This window comes from Prosopis cineraria, unplaced genomic scaffold (assembly GCF_029017545.1).
Source record: "Prosopis cineraria cultivar Desert tree isolate PC_DT_omini unplaced genomic scaffold, ASM2901754v1 PC693, whole genome shotgun sequence".
Classification (NCBI taxonomy): Eukaryota; Viridiplantae; Streptophyta; class Magnoliopsida; order Fabales; family Fabaceae; genus Prosopis; species Prosopis cineraria.
Window position 1 is genome coordinate 1 of NW_026556018.1, and position 7472 is coordinate 7472.

General features: G+C 37.4%; 1 pseudogene; it reads right to left on the bottom strand.

Annotated features, from left to right (window-relative positions):
- Positions 1–6: 6 nt before the first annotated feature.
- Positions 7–2708, bottom strand: LOC129298052 (probable beta-1,3-galactosyltransferase 2; annotated as a pseudogene).
- Positions 2709–7472: the final 4764 nt, after the last annotated feature.

Sequence of the window (7472 nt, forward strand, 5' to 3'; positions counted from 1 at the left end):
CTCTGCTTCAATAGCTCTGTCTAGTATACCCCCCGAGGTAGCACTAAATAAAGAAAGGTAAAAACCATGTTAAATTTATTATTCATTCAGCATACTTTACGATTGATATAATGATGGTTTATTTCAACCATTTGGAGGACATCACAAAGGCAAATGAATTTCACAAGTAGCAATGGACAGGGATGAGCGTGATTAGCAAACTAGAACCTAAGACTAAAAATTCAGCTGGAAAGAATAGTGATCCAGCCAATGTCTTCTATTCCCATGTTAGAGATTTAGCAGCTACCTGTGACCAATCACAAAGGGACAACAATGCCCTTCTCTTCCTCTAGCTTCCTTTTCTTTCACCTATCATCCAGGTTTATCACAAGAACCAGTCACAGAAAACACACACAATAACGTGTACATACTGATATGAGGGAACTTTGCCCCAATGAAAATGCATAATGGGAAGATCAGAAAACAGGCTTCAAATTACAAACCTCGCAGCATCCAGGTCGCACGAACTGAGTCTCTTCCTTTCCTGCTGCTAAAAGCAGTATTTATTCCTATGACCATTGGTACCTTCTCTTACCAGGTGATCAGATTCAGCTCTCTTAAGATCTTTGATACAGGAGCACCATTTCTTATAGACTCCTGCGCTGCTCTTGCAGCAGCTAATTCCATCTCTAGGTTCGAAATTGTTTTATCCAAAGTTCTACATTTAATAACAAAGCCGCATAAGTTTGGCAAGCCGACCAGTAACTGAAATTTGGACTTGATATCATGATATTTAACTTACTGTATGGCATTACGAGTTTCGGAAACTTCCCGATATATGTTTTTAGTGTCACGCTTCACTTCCTGCTCTTGCAACTGAAGGGAGGCCAACAGATATCATACATAAATTTTTGAAGGATAAAAGTAATTTACAGGACTTTCCAAGGTACCGCATGGTGATCTAGGCTATGCTGCCTAGGAGTGGAAATGGCCATAGAGGAAGGTAGGCAATAAAGCCCATTTTCCCTCCTAGTAAGCATAACTTAAGTGTATTCTAGAAATGGAGAACGAAGTGATGTTTATTGCTTAATGCTTACAATTCTCGAATTACAACCCTCAGAAACCCACATTCAATTTTTTCTACCTCCATAGCTGTTGCTCTTGCCAGCCCTTTAGGTTCGGGAATAGTCCACATCCTGACACCATTTACATTTTTCATCAGGAAAAGTACCAGAAAACCGACATAAACAAGACGCCATGTTAAACGTCTAATCTGAACAATAATGAAGTATAGTACGAGTTTTTACGACCTCCTCACCAATATTTACGACTTCACTTTGTTTTAAAACCGTTCGGTGCGTTAAAAATAGAAAATTAATACACCTCCCAAAGACGTTGGACTATGCTTAATAAATAACTACCATGGTCCCAAAAATTTGAAGTTCATCTTTTTAAAGTAACAAAATCGAAATTAACGGCTTGAGTTGCGAAGCGCAGGAGATAAACTGACACAGAAAATAATAGAATGCCTTCCTCATCGAGAAGATTGTGGGGATGGAGAGTAATGGACGCTGAGAAAGATATATGAAGTACTTCAACAACTTGTTTTTTTTTAATCTTTACTTATTTATTTATTTAATTTATTTAACTTTAACTGAATGAGCGGTATTTGAGCTTGCAGATGGCTCCCTAAATGTCATTACGACAAATGAACAAAGACATAAATTATCACGAAATTGAGCAGAGCTGAAGGACCAGCGTCGATTAGTTCCAGAGTCAACTGCTGAATTAGCAAAGGAATGGCATCTCCAAACCCGAATTGATATGGCGTGTGTGTGTAATTCATGCCAATAGATATCAGATCTATCCTACTTCTGCCATGAATTGAGTGGACATATAGTGACATTTATAAGAAGAGCTGACTCCGAAGTCAAAAGTTTCAGATATTAAAAGAGAGATAGGAAAATACTGAATACATATAAGTTGGAAGGCTTTAGAATCAAATCTTTCAAATTGAGAAGCTTCCAGAAATTGGAATTCTTGTAAGACAATCAATGAAACACTCGAAAACCCAGTATCATGTTAGTTATTCGAATGAAGGACTGTGAAGATCTGAGAACAGGAATTATATGATAGACTGCCCTCCGAAGACTTGCCATGAAAGAATTGCTGGAATCCATTTTCGGAAACAGTGAAGAAAATTGTAAAAAGACCGAAGAGACTATGCATGGAAAATTAAATAGAACACAATATAGAGAAGTTCGAGACCTGTTGGTGAAGAGCATCCCGGCACAGAAACTCGCGAGACACAGAAAAAGAGCCCATTTCTGCGACACAACGCTCCTGGAAGATTGCTCGCCCCTGCTCTTCCAAGTCATTGTTTCTTCCAGGGGGCTGAAATTACGTTCTAACCCGGGACTCAAAACAGAAAAGCCATGCGAAGGATTAGGTGCAGAGACCAAATCAAAGGAAGTCAAAGCGAAGGAAGGGGAGGATACGAGGCGCTAGCAATCAAGAAACGCAAGGAGGAAAGCAAATATGAATATGAAAAACGAAACCGTCAACAAGAAGGGTGAGGGAGGGACGGACACAGAGAGAGAGAGAGAGAGAGATAAGTAGTGAGTTGATGTTTGTTCGTTTCTTTATGCTTATTATTCCTAAGCTTTGCTTCGTGGTTTCTCTCTCAAAGTGCTTCTCCCTCTCTCTCTTTGCAGGTGAGGGACGTTGAACAGAACAGGAGTGAGGAGACTGACTAACCGCCCTACCTCTTTTATATTTATATTTCTCTTATTACCAAACTGTCCCTATCACCACCACCCATCGCTTAAATGAACCCCCACTGTAACAGTTAACTGCGATCCACTTATGCCCCATACCTTTTCTCTATTTCATGCTTAGTCTCAACTTTTTCTTTTCTTTTTTTTTTTCTTGTACACCCTGATCATGAATTCATCTAGTTGGCAAATGGCAAGCAGTTATCCAAAATGGAATTTATAAAGATCTTTTGCATGAGAAATGAATGAGAGTTGGATACAGAACAGTCAAGGACGGAGAGGGACGCGTCTAGAAAGGTTCTCCACTTCCACTTGAGGGTAGCCAAGTCAAGGTCATCTCTCTCTCTCTCTCTCCTCTTTTTTGTCGGTAAGTCAGGGGCGTTGCAAATTGATTTATTTAGTGAGGTTCAACACTGAAAAAGTCGTTGAGGATAAACAAATTTGGAGACTTGATTGAGTGCTAAACAGGAATGGAATCAGCGACAGACAAGCACTGCGTGAAAACAGAGTCGGCTGCGTATATAATTTAGTTATTCTCAATGGTTAGTAGTGACAGGAAGAATCTCATGTCCTCGCTAATTGTAATTAATTCGGGAGTTCCCTGATTGAATAGGCCAATCATGGTCCTTTGTCGCCTGAGCTTGCATGTAATTGACGTTTCACTCTTTTCCACTTCATTTTTTAATAATATCAAAACTTCATCTCGCAATCCAACTATCCAAGAACGCATATTGTCGTTTTCAGCGAATACAATTCTCTTTTACCTATTAAAAGAAGTTTTTTTATAAAAAAAAAATGATCTTAATCAGGTAGTTATTCGTATTGCAGATAAAGTTTCTATATATACATATATATAGGGCACAGGCGCGGGACAAATTAATCAATTCTGAACGTAGCTTGAGGATGTTATTAATCGCTTGTGCATTTTGATATTTAGGAATCACAGCGCTATTTATGATATTATAAATTGAGAATGGTTTTCTTGTTCATCTTTTGGATGAGCACTGTGAAAATGTTATTAATATCTTGTGCATTTTGACATTTAGAAATCAAAGCGCTGTTTATAACAATATAAATTAGGGATGATTTTTTTGTTCATCTCTTAAATGAGCACTGAGAATGTTATTAATGTCTTGTGCATTTTGACATTTAAGAATCAAAGCACTATTTATGACGATATAAATTGAGGACGGTTTCCTACTCATCTCTTGGATGAGCACATGGTACTCACTATTAAAATGAGATTTGAACCATCTATATTTTAATTTGGATGATCCAAATTTAAAGAATTATTTTATATTAATTTATAAAAATTATAAAATAATTTCAATAAAATTTTTATTTTTACTCTAATTTAAATTTAATTTAAAAAATCTAGTTTAATATTAAATTTTTTATAATTAATATATATTGATTATCTATATACACTTTGTATAGTCCAAATATAATATTTGAACTATACAAAGTACATCTAAAAAATTTGATATATTGAATTATAAAAATTTAAATATTAAATTAAATCTAGATCAGATTTAAAATAAAAACTTATTAAAATTATTTTATAATTTTTTTTATTTTTTTTATTTTAATAAATTAATATAAAATAATACTTTAAATTTGAATCATTTAAATTAAAATTTAAATAATTTAAATTTTATTTTAAAGATGAGCACATGATACTTTTCAAGAGATGAAGCCGTTCCCGACTAAATTGTAGCGAAGAGCGAAACAGCTGACAGATAATTCCTTTTCTTAAAATTTGGTAAAAACCCAGAAAGGGAGGTGGGGGAGTAATCCCAAAGTGAGCATGCAGGGCACGTGATCAGATGGGGGCGCTGGCGGGCGAGGGGCGTCGAACGCGAGGGGTACATGACACGTGTCCTGACATGAGGGGTTGGACAAGTGGAGGGCAATTTTGGCATTCCGGTTAAGGTATGGCTGTGAAGCTTCAGGCGGATGTAAGCGTGGCGGGAAGCGTGCCGTGTGTCTCGGTTTCATGTCAAGAATTCCAGTTGATACACCGGCATTGATTTTATTATAATTTTTTTGGGCCATCGCATCTCATTCATAATCTATTTCTTACATGTTTCACTGAATTTCATTTATCCAAAATTTTAATAAATTTTAAATTTTTATTCTTATTAAACATGTATATTTTAATGACGTACATAGTTTTTATTAACAATATTTTATGAAAGTAAAAAAAAAATTTAATGATGTAATTCATAAGTAATATTTAGGAAAAATTTACCATACCTTATATTATAAATATGATGGAAAGAAAATGAATATGCACATAACATGGGTAACAGGAGATAATTCTAAAACGAATGAAGTGTATGAGATTATTAGGAAGGGAAGAGAAGGGGAGTGGGAGCATGTGGGGGAAAGCGGGAAGGCACGTGTTGTTGCCATTATTCGAAAACCCGGTGGAAGGCAGGCATCCATCACGTGTCGTGTCTTCATGGCAGACATTTTGATTATTCATTAAACTCCTCCGACGTCATTTCATAATTCATCTTCAGTCAATCATCTCATTCCATAGCAGCATACAAGTAACAGCAGCATTTCGTTATTCTCCACATGCATACAAATGCCCATGCATGTGATATTCCCAATCAATCATGCGCCTTTTAACTTAAAACTTATCCACGTACGTTATGCCAAATTTTTGTGGTTAATTAACTTATACATGTGTACCTCTTTTTTTATTCTGCAATTGAAATCATTCAAACACCATGCATGTGACCTCTCCCCAAAACCTCTCAAACCTAGCTCCTGCACCTCCCATGTTCCCAGACAATCGGGTGAATTCTATACTCATTCCAACACTAGACAAGAGGCTTCCTATATTTTAAACAGCCCTTCCATTCTTCGTGCAATTTTATAGCTTTCCTGCCTTTCTAATTCTGCGATTAGTTTTTTGAATTCTGTGTATAAAACAAATAAATACTCATTCACTCCACCGGCCACTATCAATACATTTTACCAAAATAAGCAAACTCTAAAATCCATTAACTATGTTTAACAATTTAATGAGTTTTAACTTTATTAAAGATATGTACTTTTTTTCAACTGCGAGGATGGAAAGAAACACTTGTAATAAAAATTAATAACTTGATTTATAAATAAGACCAATAAATTTTTTTTTTCCTGGGACAGACAGAGGAAGTATATTCATTTCTTAACGGAATGTATTTGCAAGTTAATTAATGTAGTAATGGGGGTTTAGATTGATTGCCAAAAGATAAGAACTGTACTGTGGTGGCTATGCCTGACACGGTAGGTACAAAATCCAAATGGAATAATAGTGTGGACGGAGATGCATGCTAGAGAACCAGACCATGTGCCTCCAAGATAAAGGAGGCTAAGACTTCCTCCTTCGTACAGAGCGCTTCAAAGAGAGTGGGGTCAAATGGTACACATTTAAATGCTACATTCCAATACATGAGACAATCAGTCTTGCACAAAAATGAATCCGATGCTCCGTCGTATCTACTCTTTAGTTAGTTTGCAAATTTCCGTGAAAAAGAGATCATCCTTAAACTCGTTACAGCTCTGGAAATAATTTGGTGGGGGGAGAGAGAGAGTGGGGCTGGTTGCTTGGAACAGAGGATACTGCTCAAGACCTTGATTCTGCCTTGAAGCAACCCCCAACAGAACTCCTCCCACCAACACCTCTGCGTTTCATTGCTTTGCCTCCTCCTTCACTTTTCAATGCCTTCCCTCTTACCCTCCCACCCCTGCTATAATCGTACGGTTAACAAGATATTTGGCTCTTTTTTGAAGGTCATGAATCATGATAAGAGCATCATTGAATTTTCCCCCACCCCCCACCTGGCTCTAATCACCTTTTTTTTTAAAAAAAAAAAACCTTTTTAAGAAGACGGCAGATTACAATGCCAATCATAGCTTCCTAAGCCTGAATGAGTTGGATCTGGGCCCCACTCAACCTCCTTTCCACCTCTTTCTTTTCCCTAAGATTTGCTCAATGTTCAAGCCCCATCGACGAAGTACAAAACCAACCGCCGCTGCCTTCGCATCTTCTCTTTCATTCATTCATATTCAGCCTTCCGCTTAATTCCCCCTCCACTTTTCAAGATTTAGTTCAACTAATCAAGTCACCCAAATAATAACAAAACAGGAATAATTTATGTGGACTTATTTAATTATTGCCTGCCAATATTACAATACCGTGATGACGGGTCCGGACACGAAGCCCAATGTGACCCACAGTCGTTATGGAATTTGGGCCTTTCATAAATGACAGAAATGAATGCCCTCATCAAACAGGCCATGCCCTCCTGCTGTTACACCATGTGGGGTGATTGAGAAATGGGACGACCCTTCCATGTCAATCATCCCCCACACATTTAATTTTTGAGGCAGCGTCCTAGTTTGGAGGACCCTGGTTACTTTGGGGGGCAGTATGGACATTTACTCGGTTTGGGAATACTAAATGAAGGAGTGAGTGAAAAGTAATGTCATTATCAGTCACTTGTACATTGATTTTCAGGAGTGAACTTTCAGTCCCTCGCAGCCGTGCATTTCTTGCATACCATGGGAAATGAAACACCTCCCTAATTGACCCCAATCATGGGAGTGAAGTTTTACGGTCTATGTATTTCCTTCTATCTTTAATCATTTCCCATTCTCCATCATTATCTTCCACGTCATCCTCAACATTGTCCTCTTACTCCACTCCTAATCTCTCTCGAG